Consider the following 17,472-nt stretch of genomic DNA (forward strand, 5'->3'; position numbering starts at 1 on the left):
AGGGGCTGGTACAGTTGGGAAATCGATAGTCCAGATTTGAGCTGCGCAATAATGTCTCCCGTACAGCAATTTCCAATGCTTTATGAGGATTGAAGGGTGTGTTTGTGTTTTTTCTCCCACTTGGAGGGAAACAGTTGCCTTCCCTGCTGATTTTCTCTGTTTCAAAAGTGTTTATGAAGTGATATTGTACCCATAATTTATTTAAGTTTCAGATATGCGTCCTAATACCAAATCATGGTCTGAACTGATACATTAAATTTACTACTTAAATTTATTCACCACTAGTAGCACAGTGGGTAGGACATTTGCCTTGCATACGGCTGACCTGGGTTCAATTCCTCTGTCCCTCTCGGAGAGCCCGGCAAGATGCTGAAAGTATCCCACCTGCAGGGCAAAGCCTGGCAAGCTACCCATGATGTATTCAGTATGCCAAAAACAGTAACAACAAGTCTCACAATGGAGACGTTACTGGTGCCCGCTCGAGCAAATCAATGAACAATGGGAGGACAGTGCTACAGTGCTACTACAGCCTTGAGGAAGTTGGTCATGGTGGTGCTGTTCATTGACTGGTAAATGTGGAATGAGAAGGGCTAAAAAACCGACTTTCACCAAGAGTGACCACAGAATATTCCAGGGAAGATGTGCCTGTTCTTAACCATGTCCAAGGAGAAAAAAGCACCAACTCTGCATCAAATCCATCCACAAGGGCATGTTTCCCTATAGATAATGCCGGCAAGGCTGACTAACTGTGCCTAAAAACAGGCCACATAGTCAAATTGAGTGGCTCCGTATTTAATAAAATTGGGGCCAATGCTTAATTATTCTTGAAAAGTCCACTTTAGTACCGAGTCAATACATCACACACCTGCCACAGCAAATTCAACAGGAATAAACAGATTCGGCAGCAAACACACTCTAGCTAAGTCCTTGAGTCTACTGTGGGGTACATGGTTCTGTGAGAACATTCTAGAAGCAAACAAAATCCAGTCATCCCCATGTCAAGTCAAGGGTGGCTCAGAGTGTCTCATCTTGTGAGAAAATGCATGAGAACTGGAGAGTACACAAACATACAAACGCATGGGTTTGCACATGGGTCAGTACTACCTGCTTTATTATCACAAAATATAACAGAATAGAAATGTTAACTATGTTGCTTGATGACCAGAGGAGTTATGAGACATTCCTACAGTGAAATGCTTGACACTTGGGAAGGATCTTCTGGAAGTCCTGCCCAGAAAACACGTTCCTGGTGAAATTTCATTTCATTTTTTCATTTCATCATCCTGTTAATCGTCGATTGCCTCGAGCAGGCCCCAGTAACGTCTCTTTCATCCTAGCCCTGAGATTATATTCACGGCTCTTTAGGAGAATGAGACCCATCATTGTTACTGGTATTTGGCATATTTGGTAGCCACGGGGAGATTTGGTGAAATTTCATTTTTTAAAAATTTTTATTTATTTTTTTATTATTATTAGTTTGTTTTGTTTTTGCTTTTTGGGTCACACCCAGAAATGCACAGGGGTTACTCCTGGCTTTGTACTCAGGAATTACTCCGAACAGTGCTTGGGGGACCAAATGGGATGTTGAGAATTGAACCCGGGCTGACCATGTGCAAGGGAAACACCCTACCCACTGTACTATCTATTGCTCCAGCCCTCTGGTGAAATTTTAGATGAACAAAAATATCAGTGTGAAAATTGCTGTGGTGCTCAACACAAAAGAAGCTGGAAACATATACATTGAATTTTCACTGTGTTCAGGTTTGAAGTGTTTGATCTTTCGAGTGATACAGCTTCCTTTCAGTATTGGAGACTGAGAAGGGGATTCTCACTTAGGGGAGGGGACAGCCTGGCCGTGAGGGTGCTTGGGCCTCCCTGCCATGGCCTCTGGGCTTCAGCGTCCTCCTAGGGCTAGGTCTGAGGCAGCAGAGATAAACTTTGATATCCCAGGGTGGCACCGCACCCTGGGAGGGGCCGGGGGAGCTGCAGAGTGCTGGGATTTCCGGCCAGGGTTTGTGTTGAGAGAAGCAGGAGACGCTCTCCCCAGAGGGGTCCCCCACCCCCACCTTCCCGCCAAAAAAACCAGTGAAATGATGGTGTTTCAGGGAGTATCCAGGAATATATTCTCTCCCCACTGTCTCTCCATGGGGAGCTGCATTTGCAGGAGGGCCAAGCATCAGGAAACACCAAGTTTCTAATCAAGACTCCCTGATTCTGGGCATCTGGGATCCGTTAAGTAAGGAAAAGTGTCCAGGAACAAAAAGTGCCCTCCAACATACTGCCCAGGCCAGGAAAAGGTAGGGTCACTAAAGGCATGAAAAAACCACAGAAGGCCGTAGGGCAAACTTCCTGGTCCTTATCTCTACTATTCGTGGGTGTTAGTCTCCCATTCTGTTACTTTGTATTTCCCAGATGAGTGCAATCTTTCTGTGTCTGTTCCTCTCTTTCTGACTCATTTCACTTAACATGATATTTTCCATGTTGATCCACTTACATGCAAATTTCATGCCTCACATTCTGGGGGAAAAGGCAGCTCAGAGAGAGAAGGGAATACTAAGTAAAGGTTGCTAGGAGGACACGCTCGGGTTAGGAGCTGCCGAAAATAGACTATAAACCCAACATGATGGCCACTCAATACCTCTATTGCAGACCACAACACCCAAAAGGAGAGAGAGAGAAATAAAAGGGAATGCCCTGCCACAGAGGCGGGGTGGGGAGGTTGATAGGGTGGGGTGAGGGATACTGGGATCACTGGTGGTGGAGAATGGGTACTGGTGGAGAATGGGTACCCAATCATTGTATGACTGAAACACAAAGGAAGTTTCTAAGTATGTAACAGTACCTCATGGTGATTCACTAATAATAATAATAATAATAATAATAATAATAATAATAATAAACCAGAGAAGTCATAAAGGAGAGAAAACAAAAGCCAAAAAGCCCTGCAGCCCAGATATGACCCTCAGCCATCTGGCCCGGGGCCTCAGCTCGGGGCAGGGCTGGGGAGTGGTGAGGAAGAGAAACATCCGGAGAGCAGGAACAAAGACAAGGTGAGAACCGGGAGTTTAGGGAGCACCTTTACTAGTTCTAAGGTCAAGGCCTATCTCGGGGAGGGGACGGGGATTCAGCATTCCCTTGGAGCCCATTAGTTTGATGAATGCTCTAGACCACAACCTGGTAAGGGGAAATACAAGGATATAAATCAAAGACGATGAGTCTCAGGCCTGACCTTGGCCACCTCAGCAGGCCTGCACCTGCATCTCAGACACACTGTGTTCTCACTCAACCTTCCAGGTGAGGTTAACCTCTTGGCCGACATCCCCAGAGCCTTAGTGGGATGGGAAGTGGATTCCTTCCCCTTCTGCCTGGTTGATAGCCTCCACGCCTGACTGTGTCCATCACAACAGAGAACTCTCTTGGTATGTTAGAGCCTCTGCTGCTCATTCAATCATCCAGGCCCACACCCACACCCTGCACCCATAATTCTGCTCAGACTTGTTTGTATCCTCAATTGTATGGCCACTTAAGTGGCCACGTGACAGCTCTACCCATTACACCTTATGCTGAAAACACTTCTACCTCGTGCCACCGGGTGAGGGGCTGACCAGGAAGGAGAAGGTGACACTCAGCTCACTCCCTCAGAGACTCCCAGTGGGATGAACTGCAAACACTCTCCCTCAGCGCACAGGAAACATGACAGGAAGTCACCCGGAAAGTCCACCAAACTCAATGAGTTGAAAAATAAGAGCACAGAAGGTCCCACTGGAACCTTGACAGAAATGAGGAGTGATAGGTGAAAGTACAAAACCCAACAGAATGATTCTGGGCAGCAGTAGAGTAACGGCAGCCAAGGGAAAGATGGGTGAACTCCAAGATAAGATGCAGGAAGCCATTAGTAAACAACAGATGACGGGAACAAATGTGAAAAGACATGAACAACACACTAGAAAACCATGGGATAAGTTTAAGAGGAATATACAATCATCACTAGAGTCCCTGAGGAAGAGGAAGGCAAATTCAATGACGAACCACCAGTCAAAAGACATCATAAATAGGAATTTCCCAGAGTTGAGGATTGCAGGCACCCAGATCCAAGAGGCCTGAGAAGGTCCCAGAGAAAACAGTCAAATAGAAAAGCTCCAAGACACACTGTACTCAGAAAAACAAAAGTAAGAGACAGAGACAGAATTCTGAAAGCAGTATGATTAAAGAAGAAACTTAGGGGCCGGAGCGATAGCACAGCGGGTAGGGCATTTGCCTTGCACTTGGCCAAGATGACCAATCCGAGTTCGATTCCTCCGCCTCTCTCAGTGAGCCTGGCAAGCTACCAAGAGTATCTTGCCCTCACGGCAAAGCCTGGCAAGCTACCCGTGATGTATTTGATATGCCAAACACAGTAACAAGACTCACTTGCAAAGTTCTAAAAGCAAAAAAAAAAAAAAAAAGGAACTTAGAGACAAAGTGTCCATAAGAATTACTCTTATACCCAATGAGGCTCTAGGGGTTAGAAGAGAATGGTGGAATATAGTGGAAAAAAATCAATAAAATGAACATCTTAGCAAGACTACTTGGTCCAGCCAGGTTATCATTCAGATCTGAAGGAGTGATGCAAAGCTCACAGACCAGGAATAGCTTAAGGAATGAACGGCCTTGAAACAAGTTTTGCAAAAAATATTAAAGGAGCTTCTTTCTAGAAAAGACCAAACAAACTTCTCAAGAATCCACCCCTTAATAGGGCATCTTCTCACGGCACTGATGTCTGTTCTCTACTAGATTAGGAAAGATCTGTTTATTCCTAGCTAGTAAGGGTTTTACATTTTTTAAATAGTGAATTAGTGAATCATTTAGTTTTAATGTTTTTTTCCTGTGTCTATTCAGTGGACTCTTTCCATCTTTAGAGATTTTTTTCTAACTGCAAACTCTTGAGTATTATCTATAATATTTTCTGCCATAAAAACCAGCATTATTAATTAGGGTAAAATACAGTTTTATAGATCTTTTTAGATTTTCCTTGAAAAGAATTTTAGTTCTCCTCACTCATACTAAATTGGTTATTTGTAGGACTGATCCATTTCATGTAAATCTAAAAAATGCATTAGTACAGAATGATTCATCTTAATCCAAAAAATATAGGCTTGTAAAAAAAAGAGCTTTAAAAAATTTTAATCAATTTATCATTGAATAACAATTTTGCAGAATTTTAGGAGTTTGGCCTTATTCATCTATTTGTAGAAGTCACATTCTCCACAATAAAAAAAATTCTGTCATATGTGGGATACAAATAAATATAGTAAGGAAATAACAAATGGCCGGACACACCAGAGTCGGGGATTCTGTTTACAGATCTGAGCTTTCCTAGTTGGGGTGGAGGGGGGAGGGGTCCATGGGACATTGGTGAGTGTTCCACTGATAGTTGTGCTGGAACAATACATGCATAAAAAGTATAATTAATATTACTGTAAACCACAGTCCCTCAATAAAATGGTAAAGAAAAAATTTGTAATAAAAAAATCCCAGAAATAGATCTAGGATGATTTGGGAGGAAGCAGAAGCAAAAGTCTGTTGGGAGACCCACACTCTGAGCTGGCTGGGTGGAGGGGAGGGGCAGGGGAGTCACAGCCACTCTACTTTCCAGATGCTTAAGGACAAAGGGACTTTGGGGATCTTCCCTAGCACCCCAGCTCCCCTTAGCAGAAAGAAGAACATCAGCCCTAACCTTGCAGTGTCTTGAAAAACTGACTGGGGCAAGTGTCCACTGGGGTGGAGCCAATTGTGAACTGCATCCAGTTCTGAGAGGTGCTGAAGGGATTCTCTGATGCTATAGATTGGTTGTTGTTTGTCCACATCGGGCAGTGCTCAAGGCTTATGCCTGACTCTGTGTTCAGGGGTCACTTCTAATAGTACTCGATTGACCAGAGCTGGTGCTGGGGATTGAAAAAGAATCAGCCCCGTGCAAGGAAAGCACCTTACTCTCTGGATCTCCCATAAATCTATGTTGGGGATTTTACCTTTGAAGGAGACTGCTCTCCTCTGCTATTTTATGCTACGGTTCTCTTAGCTCCTATAATTTTTAGAAGCCCACACAATTTCTTTTTTCTGTCCCTGAAGAACTTCCAGGATAGACTGCTTCCACTGAAATGTTTACTATTTTCCACTTTTTTTTCTGAGATCATCAGCCTGGTACTCCCTTGACCCTAGTCTGTCTACCTGCTTGCCAGCTCTTGATCAGAGATTTGCTTGCCTGGTCCTCAGCTCTCCTCTGCATCCCAGGCCCAGCAGCTCTCTCCTGCCACTCTGGGTCTGTTCCAAGATCAGGGTGAACTAGAAGACTCTGTTCTGCACATTGTCTCACTTTTAGGGAACTGAGATAATCTCTGATGGGGACAGTCCAGAGAACTAAGAAAATCCTTTTTATAGCCAAAACCATGAAAGAATTAGATCATTTTTATTGAATTTATTCTAAGCCATCCAGTTTTTTAGTGTATGCTTATATCTTCATACCACAGTCGTCTCTGACTGATTTGCTCCATCAGCCTTCTCCAAGGATGAACTGCAGCACACTGGATATTCCACCTGTCTGATTTTCTTCCCTGGTTCTTCTCTCAGCCTACCACCCCCTACCTTTAGTTGGTTGCCTGGCCTGCAACTTGCCCTCCAAATAGCTCCCAAATCCCAGTTCTCTCCCTCTGACCCTCACCTCATTCCATACCTCAACTCCTATTCAGTTCCTCCCTCCCCAGCCGGTGGCTCTTCCTATGACTCTTCTCCTCAAATGCTTCCCTCCCCTCCCCCCGAATTCAGGGAGAACTGAGCTTCCTGGGATGAAATAACAGAAGCGCTAATTAATCCCACAGAACCCCTAACCATCCAACCCAGTTCAAAAAATTCAAAGATCTCTTATTGATAATAGAATGGGAATAACCCTCAGTTCGGTACAGTTCAAAGACGAGAGTCCCCTGACCTAACTCACTCCTAGAACTCACTCTAGAACTAGGTGACTCAAGAATGTGCACAGGAAAGACCCCCGGTGCTTGCTCTTCCTGGGCCGTCAGCCCTGGGCCTCTGTTAGGTACCTACCTCTGTTGGTGTATCTGCTCATGGTTCTGTTTTGCATGGATTTCTGCATCCTTCCCAGTGGCAGGTCCCAGTTTGGGGGCTGTCCCTGCCTGGGTAAGCAGGAGCACCCATCCCTCCACCAGTTCACATTCTCCACCACCAGTATACTCTGCCCCCCTTTCCAACCCTCCCCCAGCCTCCATGGCAGACAATTTCCCCACATACTCTTTCTCTACTTTTGGGCATTATGGTTTGCAATACAGATACTGAAAGGTTATCATGCTTGGTCCTTTATCTACTTTCAGCACACATCTTCCATTCCGAACGATTCCTCCAACCATCATTGTCTTAGTGATCCCTTCTCTATTCCAGCTGCCTCCCCCCCCCCACCACAGCTCATGAGACAGGCTACTAACTATGGGGCAGTATTCCTGGACTTTGTGTCTATTCTCCTTGGGCGTCAGTCTCATATTGTGTGATTTTATATTCCACAAATGAGTGCAGCCCTTCTATGTCTGTCCGTCTCTTTCCAAAACAAATTTTAATAATAGCTTTGTAGAGGCTGGAGAGATAGTACAGCAGGTTAGGTGCTTGCCTTGCTTATGTCTAACCCAGCTTTGATTCCCAGAATCCCTTCTGTTCTCCTGAGCACTGCCAAGAGTAAGTCTTCAGCAGAGCCAGGAGTAACCCCTGAACATTTCTGGGTGTGACCCTGAAAGAAACCTAAAAATGGAAAGAATAGTTTTGTAATCTGAAGGGTTATAGATCTGAAGGAAAGTCACAACTTTGATTCCAAAATCGTAAGAGTTAGTCAGAGCTGTTCCCTCAGTCTTTTTCTTTTTTTAATTTTTATTAGTGAAACACCATGAGGTACAGTTGTAGACTTACAAATTTTTGTGCTTGGGTTTCAGTTATACAATGATCAAGTACCCATCCCTGGGGCTGGAGCAATAGCACAGTAGGTAAGGCGTTTGCCTTGCACGTGGCCGACCCGGGTTCGATTCCCAGCATCCCATATGGTCCCCTGAGCACTGCCAGGAGTAATTCCTGAGTGCTCGAGCGGGCCTGTGCATGGCCAGGTGTGACCCAAAAAGAAAAAAAAAAAGTACCCATCCCTCCACCAGTGCCTATTTACGTTTAGACTTTTCACCTCTTCCTCGAGGGCAGTGAGGGAGAGAGGAGCGAGGAGCAAGTCGCTATCACAGACCTCAGTTCCATTCCTGAAGCACCAATTAATAGCTGTGGAGTCTTTGGCAACCCTGTTGGCAATTCCCTCCTCACAGTTTCCATTCACTCATCTGTGAAAGGGAAGCAGTATTACTTGCCTCTTAGTTTTTATTAGGGTTGAAAAAGCACACAGATTCTTTTTCCTGCTACCCAGCTCTGAAGGTTTTATCATCTTCAAAATGCAACACAACTAGCACCGGAGCAGGCTGATCACAAGCCTTGCATGCAGGAGGTCTGGGCTCGATCCCCAGCCCCGCGTGGTTCCTTAAGCACCGCCAGGAGTGACCCTCGAGCAGAGAGTTGGGAATTGCCCCTGAGCAAAGTCAGATGTGCCAGATGTAATATGTGTGTGTGTGTGTGTGTGTGTGTGTGTGTGTGTGTGAAACTATAAATTGATTTCTCTTTCTTTTCCAATCTGAAACTCGAATATACATGTGCTACTTGGGGAAAAAAAACACAAGTTTTTGTCAAAGACATGCACACTTAAAGTGATAAAAGTGTTCATAATGAAAGCAACAGTCTCATTAATCACGGGTAATTATATAATTTGACCGGATTTATTTTCTTACCATAGCTTGGTGAACTCCTAATTTGGGCTGGAGCATGTCGAATAACTTTCTGCTTAGTTATTTCAAGTTTAAAACCCACTGATAAGGAATTCAATGCTCTGATCATTCTCAGTACTATCAACATTTTCAACATAATACACCATGTGTGCTGTGTATGTGTGTTAACAGCACAGAAGTGCTGTACATATGCTTTAATATTTCTCTCTCTATCCCTGCTGTTTTGAAATTTCAGGGGCTGGAGAGATAGTACAGGGGTTAGTTAAGAAACTAGTCTTGCCAACACCAGTTCAATCCGTAGCACTGCCTGGTGGGCCCCTCCCCCCCCCCACACACACTGGGAGTGGCCCCCAAACAAACAAAACCCCTTGAAATTTCATAAGGATAAACACTTGGCAGGCTCTTCTCATCTTGGGCCTCATTTCTTTCAAATTTGAGATATTCTTGTTTGGGGGGTCACAGCTGGCAGTGCCTAGAGGACCAGGCGGTGTTCCAAGGATTAGACCTGCGCTTCTGCATGAAAACCAGCATTCCAACCCTTTGAGTCATCTCTCTGGCTCTGAGGTATTTTTGTGTGTGAGTGTGTGTGTGTGCGCACGCGTGTGTGTGCGCACGTGCACACACACACACATGCGTACCTGTGTGTATAGTTCAGCACCTTTATCCCCCTTGTTTTCTTTACTTTTGTTGTAGTTGTATTTTGGGTTTTGATTGAGCTTTCCTGACTTTTATTCTTTCTTCTTTTCCTATTCTTTGTCTTTTGGCTTCTCTTCAAAGAAATTTCTTTGACCTCTTGCAAGTCTTTCTGTTGACAGTAACAATTGTATTTAAATTTAAGGATACTTTATTGTTACACGTAGATTTTTTCTTATAGCTTTTGATCTTTTTATGGATGCAATATTTTTCCCAGCTCTCTGAAGAAACAAGCAGGGTTTTTGTTTAAAGCTTTATTTGGACCTGAAAGTTCTGTTTCCCTCAGGATTCTTGTTTCTCTTTGCTTATCTTAGCCTCTTTCTTCCAAGGGGGTCTTTCTCCAAATATTTATGGATCTTTACATATTTATATTTAATATGATTTCACAAAAACTGAAGGAGATCTGTGCTGATACTGGAGGATTTACCAACCCTGTGGGTTCTACGACCTCCTTGGGGATGACTTCATTTCTAGATTGGGAAGTTTTCCCTTCTGGGACCATTTACACTCCTTGGGAAAGAACACTTTTTTTTTTTGCTTTTTGGGTCACACCCGGTGATGCTCGGGGTTACTCTTGGTCTGCACTCAGGAATCACTCTTGGCGATGTTCAGGGGAACCATATGGGATGCTGGGAATCGAACCCGGGTCGACCATGTGCTACCCGCTGTGCTATCACTCCAGCCCCCAAGAACACATTTTGAAGGGCCAGGAAACAGGAGATCAGTTAGGGTGCAGGCCTAGGATGCACACAAACCAGGTTGGATTCCCAGCATGGTATGGTCCTGCATGGTACTATAGGCTGTAACACCAGAAGCTCTTAGAGGTACTGGTGTGGCCTGGGTAACCCTGGCATCACCACAAGGCCTGAGTAGCATTGCGTCTTTGGGCCTTGGCATTGAACCACCAGCCTGGTTCATCAAAAATCACGGGTTGGGCCCTGGTCTTCCTGAGCACCTCTTGGGAGCACCATTCCCCCCCCCCCCAAACAACAACAAAAAGAACCAGTTTTTCACCTGGAACACAGCTATGGTGAGTGTGTAGGGGGGAGAGCTCCAGTTGACATCACTCTATGTCAACCTCTTACCTTACACTTTGCTCTCCAATGCTGTTGGCACATCTACATAAGCCCACTCAGTACCCAGGAGATGCAATTCTTATTCAGCTCTATTTTCTTCCCCAAATGCATTTCAACCTGTGGCTTCCAAGGTCCCACCTTTTCAGCCACTGCCATTCAAGTCCCTCGCCCTGTATTTGTTTCCTGCCTTCAATTTCCTCATTGTCTTGTCTCTATCCTTTTACAATTTCCAATTTTCATCAACATAATCATGATGATGGTTCCAGGGGAGAATTAATTGCTGATGTTCTCTTGCCTTATTGTACTGAAAAATGCCAAGAAGTCCTAGTTTTCCCAGCCTGCAAGCACATGCGCGCATGTACACACACACACACACACACACACACACACACACACACACACCATTATTTATGTACCGACAAAGACACTAAAATAAAATTGATGCAAATAAAACTCAACAGCAAATACAAGCCTCAGAGAACTGCCTTCACCTCTCCATTATTTCAAGTATCTCTACTTTGATTCAAATATACATGCAACACTTTTACATGTTAAAATGTCTATAAATATTAAACATGTATTTTGTTTGTGACATAAGTTCTTTCCTTTATGGGATTTTGCTCTTTATCTCCCTCAAGCCTGTGGCAAATTGACAGAAAAATCTCTTCTCACTGAATAAGTCAACTCATCAGCTGCACAGCAAGACACACTAGCCAGTAGGAGCTTTACTGCTCCTATGGTCTCTGTACTCTCTCAGAGGAATGAGAAGGCAGACGTAAATAAAAGTGTGTTAATAAGGACATGAGGAAGATGGGATCAATTCTTTTTAGTTGGTCGCGCACATCCCATGAACTTTGGTGAGGAACTTATTCGAGGCCACGCACTTAGATCTCTGCCAGCAATGATGGGAGACTAGTTACATGCTATGGAGGTTAGCCCTGGAGACCAGCCACGTGCAGTGCCACAAGGAACACAGCCACGCAACGTCTGCCCTCCTATTTTCCATCACTCACCTGACTAGCTGGGATTGTGTATATGGAAAATTGGCCCCTCCTGGTACACAAGGTGGTGATGTTTGAGGGTGATGTTTCTCAAAAGCAGACATTTCGCCTACTATCATAAACTGGATATAAATTGTGACTTATTAGGTGTATGAACTTTTAATATTGTTCACTCCTGTATTCTAAGTTAATAACTGGGATCTCACTGGCACATCAACATATACCTACGCCTCTCCTTGCCTACTGAGCTGTCCTCCCGAGCCCAGTCATGAGACTTGTTGTTACTGTGCTTGGCATATCGAATACATCACGGGTAGCTTGCCAGGCTTTGCCGTGTGGGTAAGATACTCTCGGTAGCTTGCCAGGCTCTCCGAGAGGGGCAGAGGAATCGAACCTGGGCCGACCAGGTCTGCTGCATGCAAGGCAAATTCCCTACCCACTGTGCTATCGCTCTGCTGTATATTCTGCCTGTGGGACAGGTACTAGTGTTCTCATGGGGACATCAGGGTCCTGCCTCCCATATCATCCACTCTGCCTCTTCTTACCCTGTGGGATTCTGACCACAGGGCCCAGGAGGTTTGATCTCACTAAGTAGGTGATAAGTGCTTGCATTTTTTCATTAAAGAGAATCTCAAAGGGGGGGAAAAAAAACAATAATAGGAGAAAACAACTGTTCTCTTCCTCTCCTTCCTAGTGTCCAGGCTGTAGGGAATTCTACTCTTCACCTCCACCTCCCCGACTTTACAATTTAAGGAAATAAGGGGATCCTACACCCAGGTGAATAGGGGAAGAGAAGGGATCATCTGTGTCCATTTAATACTGTTCAATGCTAGCGCCTGCAGTCTCAATGTCAAACCAATCTAAAACGCATGACAATTTTTTTTATGAAAAAGAAATTGGATTTTTTGCGATTTTGGCCTCTAAGCAAAATATGTCCATTTGACGGTTATTTTTGTTTTCTTTAGCCATTGGGAATCAACAGAGGCCCTTTGAGCCCACGAAGCACTGGGGCATCATCAACCTGGCCTGCAGGAGGGAACAGGGCTCCCAGGTGGTGGGCTGGGCAGGAATCCCGAATTCAACGGCCCCCACCTTCTGCAGGCCACACCTGCTCTAGCCGGGGCTGTTCCAAGACTCCAGGGCAGGAAGGGCCGCCAAGTATGCAGAGTTTTGCCAGATTGTGTGGTTAATTTATTAGGTGGATAAATGTCTACGGATTCTAGTGTAAAAACACTGGGTCCAACCCAGTTTTGTACAAACATTTTCAAAAGTAAAAGTGGAATACATTATCAGCCACCGGTTCTCCTTCGTATAGTTGTTTTGGCCAACAATCATTTTCCTTCCTTCTGTATAGAATGTCTGGAATATTAGCACAAAGACTGTCTTTAAGCAGAGGTGAGCCCCAGGGGCGTTACTTAAGAAATCACTGGAGAATCTAAATTTTGTCCCAAGTGTGGCATTTTAGGAAATTCCCTCTTGAGAGGAAAAAAAATCTAACAAATGTCCCCCAAACCTTCTGGCTTTTTATAGATGCATAAATTATGAGGCTTGAATTCAGTGATCAGTTGAAGCAAAAGAAAACTAAGAAAAAGGAGGGAAAAGGGCTTCTCATTTCTTCCATGCTATTGATTCAAAATGGAAACTAAGGTAAACTTCACCTGGAATCCTAATTTTACATGTTCAGCTTTAGGTTTTCAATTTCAGGTTGGTAATGATGTTCTCTTATACTTGGAGGATATTACTTTATGTTGTCTGGTATCTATCAATCCTGATGAAGAGTCTATTGTGGGTCCTTTTATTTACTCATCTTTATTACTTATCTACTCATATTTCATCCTTTTCCTTTGATTACCTGCAGCTTCATTGTGAAGTATTTAGCAGAATAAAAAAATCAGAATAGACTAAAATAGAAATGTTTATTTATAAAAATAAAATAGAAAAAAAGAATCATGTGTATTTTGTTCTGTACTCAATATGAAGAACCGCCTTTTAAAGTTTGGAATATTTTGTCCTCTGCTTTAGAAACTACTTCCTAATTATTTCATACTTATTTTTCCCCGAAACTCCTATAGATGATTATTGAAAGCTTGTACTTTCTTTTCCATATCTTTCACTTCTTCCATCTGCCTGTCTCTCTCTTGCTTTCCTTTTCCTTCCTTCCTTCCTTCCTTCCTTCCTTCCTTCCTTCCTTCTCTTTTTCTCTCATCTGAAGTGCATTTTGAACAATTCCTCATGACTATTTTCTAATTCCTAGATTTTCTAATTCTATCATTTCAGAGGTAGTTTCATCTCTTAAAGTTTTATTTCAGTGACCATATTTTTCATTTTAAAATTTATAATTAATTTTTGTTACTATCCTAATGTTCTTATTTAATATCTGTTTTATTTATAATTTCCTGTTTTTTTAATGGATGTTGTTCATTCCTTTATCTTTTCAAACATCCTAGGCATGCTTACTTTCAAAATCTTTCTCAGATTATTCCTAAAGCCATCTGGAACAAATTTGTCTCCCATTAATAAATGTTGCTGTTTTTTTTCTTCTTAATATTAGATGGTTCAAATGTGTTTAGAATGTTGCTTTTGAGTGGGAAATTCATTCTCATTCTTGCTCTCTCTCTCTCTCTTTCTTCCTTCTCCCTCTCTCTTCTGCCTCTTCTTTCGCCTTCTCCTTCCATCTCTTCTTTATGCCCTCTGGTGCTCTCTCTCTCCCTCCCCTGCCCTCTCTATTGGCTCTGTAATTCCTACCATTTGAACACCTGGAATTTTGTTCAGAATTGGGTCTTACATGATATTCCCATGCTAGCAGCAGATTGGGTATATTACAAACAAACATTACCTAAACCAAGAATTTGGTTCATTTTCTACTTGTCAGCCAGTACTTTAGTTTCCTTCCTCTCTGGCGCTATACCTGTACCATGCGCACTCAGAGCATCAGCTTAGAAGTTATTCTGTGTAGTGTCCTTGACGGGGAGCCAAGGGAAGCGGGGTTCTCCACCCCCCACTCGAGTCTCAGGTTAAAGCACTGGGCCTGCCTTCTGACAGTGAGCCCTGTGTACCTTGAGGAATCCAATTCCTATTCACCATTACCTGATTCCTTTATGTCTGTTTGTTTTGGGGCCACACCTGGCAGTGCTCATGGCTTACTCCTGGTTCTGTGCTCAGGGATAACTCCTGGTATTTCTCAAGAGACAGTACGGAGTGCTGGGGATCAAACCTGGGTCGGCTGCATGCAAGGAAAGAGCCTTACCTGCCGGACTATCTCTCTGGCCTGTGTTACGTGATACTGACCCAGAGACTGCCCGGCCCGAAGCTTCCCCATTGCTCATCTGACTGTTCCAGCCATGGAGATGTTCTGATACTTTTAACCCACTCCTTCCTCTGGGTGTTCTTTCTGGATATCCTGCCTACCCTTACTACGAGTTTGGGGCCCAGGAAATGAGAAATGAAGATACCTTCTGGGGGTCTCAGACAGGCTTTTTTTCCCCCTCTGGGAAGTCTCTCTGCAGTGGGGGAGGTGAGTATGGAGGTGGAGGCTGATGCAATGTGGGGAGCGGAGCTTGCTCAATCAGCCAAAGGAACTCCGTGAAGGGTCAAGGCTGCATCCAAGCAAGGTGACTGAAACGGAATCGCTTGTGCTTCATGAATATGGCAGCACACAGGGTCCCTGGAGAGCTTGAAGCACGTATCAGTGTGGTTCATCTCACTGACCTTGCAAGCATAGTGCTGAGGTTTGCTGCACAGTTGGGAGCCTGCCTCAAGGGCTAGGGGAGAAGGCAGCTGGGATAGAGAAGGGACCATTATGACAAGGATGGTTGGAGGGATCACTCTAAATGGGAGATGTGTGCTGAAAGTGGGTAAAGGATCAAACACGATGGCCTCTTGGTATCTGTATTGCAAACATAATGCCCAAAGGGGGAGTGGGGAGGGAGGGAGAGAGAGAGAGAGAGAGAGAGACAGAGACAGAGACAGAGACAGAGACAGAGACAGAGACACAGACAGCTACCGAGACACAGACAGAGACAGACAGAGACAGAGACACAGACAGAAAGAGACAGAGAGACGGAGGGAGACAGAGAGATGGAGAGAGACAGACAGAGAGAGACAGAGGGATGGAGAGAGACAGACAGAGAGAGACAGAGGGATGGAGAGAGATAGAGACAGAGACAGAGAATAAAGTGCCTGCCATAGAGCCAGGCTGGGGTGGGGGAGATTGGGTTGGGTAGTGGGAGGAAAACTGGGGACATTGGTGGTGGGAAATGTGTCCTGATGGAGAGATGGGTGTTGAAACATTGTATGACTGAAACACTATCATGAAAACTTTGTCTTGTAACTGTATCTCATGAAAGCTTTGTAACTGTATCTCACAGTGATTCAAATACACAGGAGATCGGTTTAGAATGGGACACACCCCCTCCCTAGTGCCTTGTCCTGCAGTGCACAGGCTCTGTCCTCTGGGCTTTCTATACTTGCAGTGGATTTCCAGAGGTCTGAGGGGGCATCTACAATCTTAGCAGTCTAGCTCTTTAATAAAACGTGGAACGGATTTTCACTTTGGACAGCTCTCTGCAGAACATCAGAAGGAAAAAGTGCTGCAAAAAATGTAGGCCTGTGATCAGGGTCAATGCGAGATATACGCTGGAAAGTGGAGAGGAATGAATCAGGGTCCTCAAATCGATTCACTTCACCTGCTTAAAGCAGCCCAGGCTGCTACGCCAAGTCTGCTCACAGTTTAGTGTTTCCTGGAGGCTGGGCTGATCCGGCTCCAACAGACCGTCTCCAGCAACAAGAAACGCGGTAGGTGTAAGAATGGCAGGAGTTCCTGGGAAGCCAAGTGTGTTCCTTAAGAGTTTTATACCAGAGAAATTATTTATGACCCCTTTGGGCCACACAAGTTTCTCGAAGCCACAGAAACTGCCTTAGCCTCATGGAATTTAGATGATTTTTTGCCTTCCCAGCCGAAGAGATTCAGAATTTTCTTTCTTTCATATCCAATATGCTTTAGAGCTGTGGCTTCAGAGACCTAAACACACCACAAAAATCACACTTCCAACTCTTGGTAACTTAGGGTATAAACAATGTGTTTGTGGAAAAAAATATTATTATTTGGTTTTGGGTTACACCCAGCTGTGATCGGGGTTAACTTCTGATTCTGTGCTCAGGAGTCACTCCTGGTGGGCTCTGGGGACCTAATGGTTGCTGGGTGGTAAACCCATGCATGTAAGGATACACACATGTAAGGCAAGCCCTTACCTGTGGTAGTATCTCTCTAACCCCACATTTATGGAATTTTTTTCCAGCTTTCCTTCCCTCCCTCCCTCCATCCCTCCTTCTTTCCTTCCTTCCTTCCTTCCTTCCTTCCTTCCTTCCTTCCTTCCTTCCTTCCTCCTTCTCTCCCTTCTTTCCTCCCTTCCTCCCTCCCTCCCTTCCTTCCTTCCTTCCTCTTTTTTTTTGGTGGGGGGCATGCCCAGCAGTGCTCAGGGCTTACTCCTGGTTCTGTGCCCAGGCATCACCCCAACCAGAGTTCAGAGAACCATAAGGGATACTGCAGATAGAACCTGGATAGGCTGTGTGCAAGGCAAGTGTCCCACTCGCTGTATTTTCTCTCAGCCCAACCTCTCCTTCCTGTGGTTCCAGAGTTCCAACCCAGACAGTCACTGAGAATCCTGACAACAGGCTTAATGAAGGGATGCTGAGACCAACTGCCAGAGCATCCTTTTAGAGTCACTGGGAATTTCAATTTTTTAAGCCCCTGCTTTCATGACGATAAAGAATTCTCTGTGTAAGTTCTTTTTTTAAAAAAAAAATTTGACATTTTTCACAAAGTATAGTAAGAAGAAAACAACCTCTCCCAAT

General features: G+C 44.4%; 1 protein-coding gene across 1 annotated transcript in view; it reads right to left on the reverse strand.

The window, feature by feature from the left end:
- The window catches only part of UST (uronyl 2-sulfotransferase), a 377,271-nt gene that overhangs the window by 64,607 nt on the left and 295,192 nt on the right, over positions 1-17,472 (reverse strand). The window lies entirely within an intron of this gene.

This window comes from Sorex fumeus, unplaced genomic scaffold, assembly GCF_029834395.1.
Source record: "Sorex fumeus unplaced genomic scaffold, SorFum_2.1 ptg000061l, whole genome shotgun sequence".
Lineage (NCBI taxonomy): Eukaryota > Metazoa > Chordata > Mammalia > Eulipotyphla > Soricidae > Sorex > Sorex fumeus.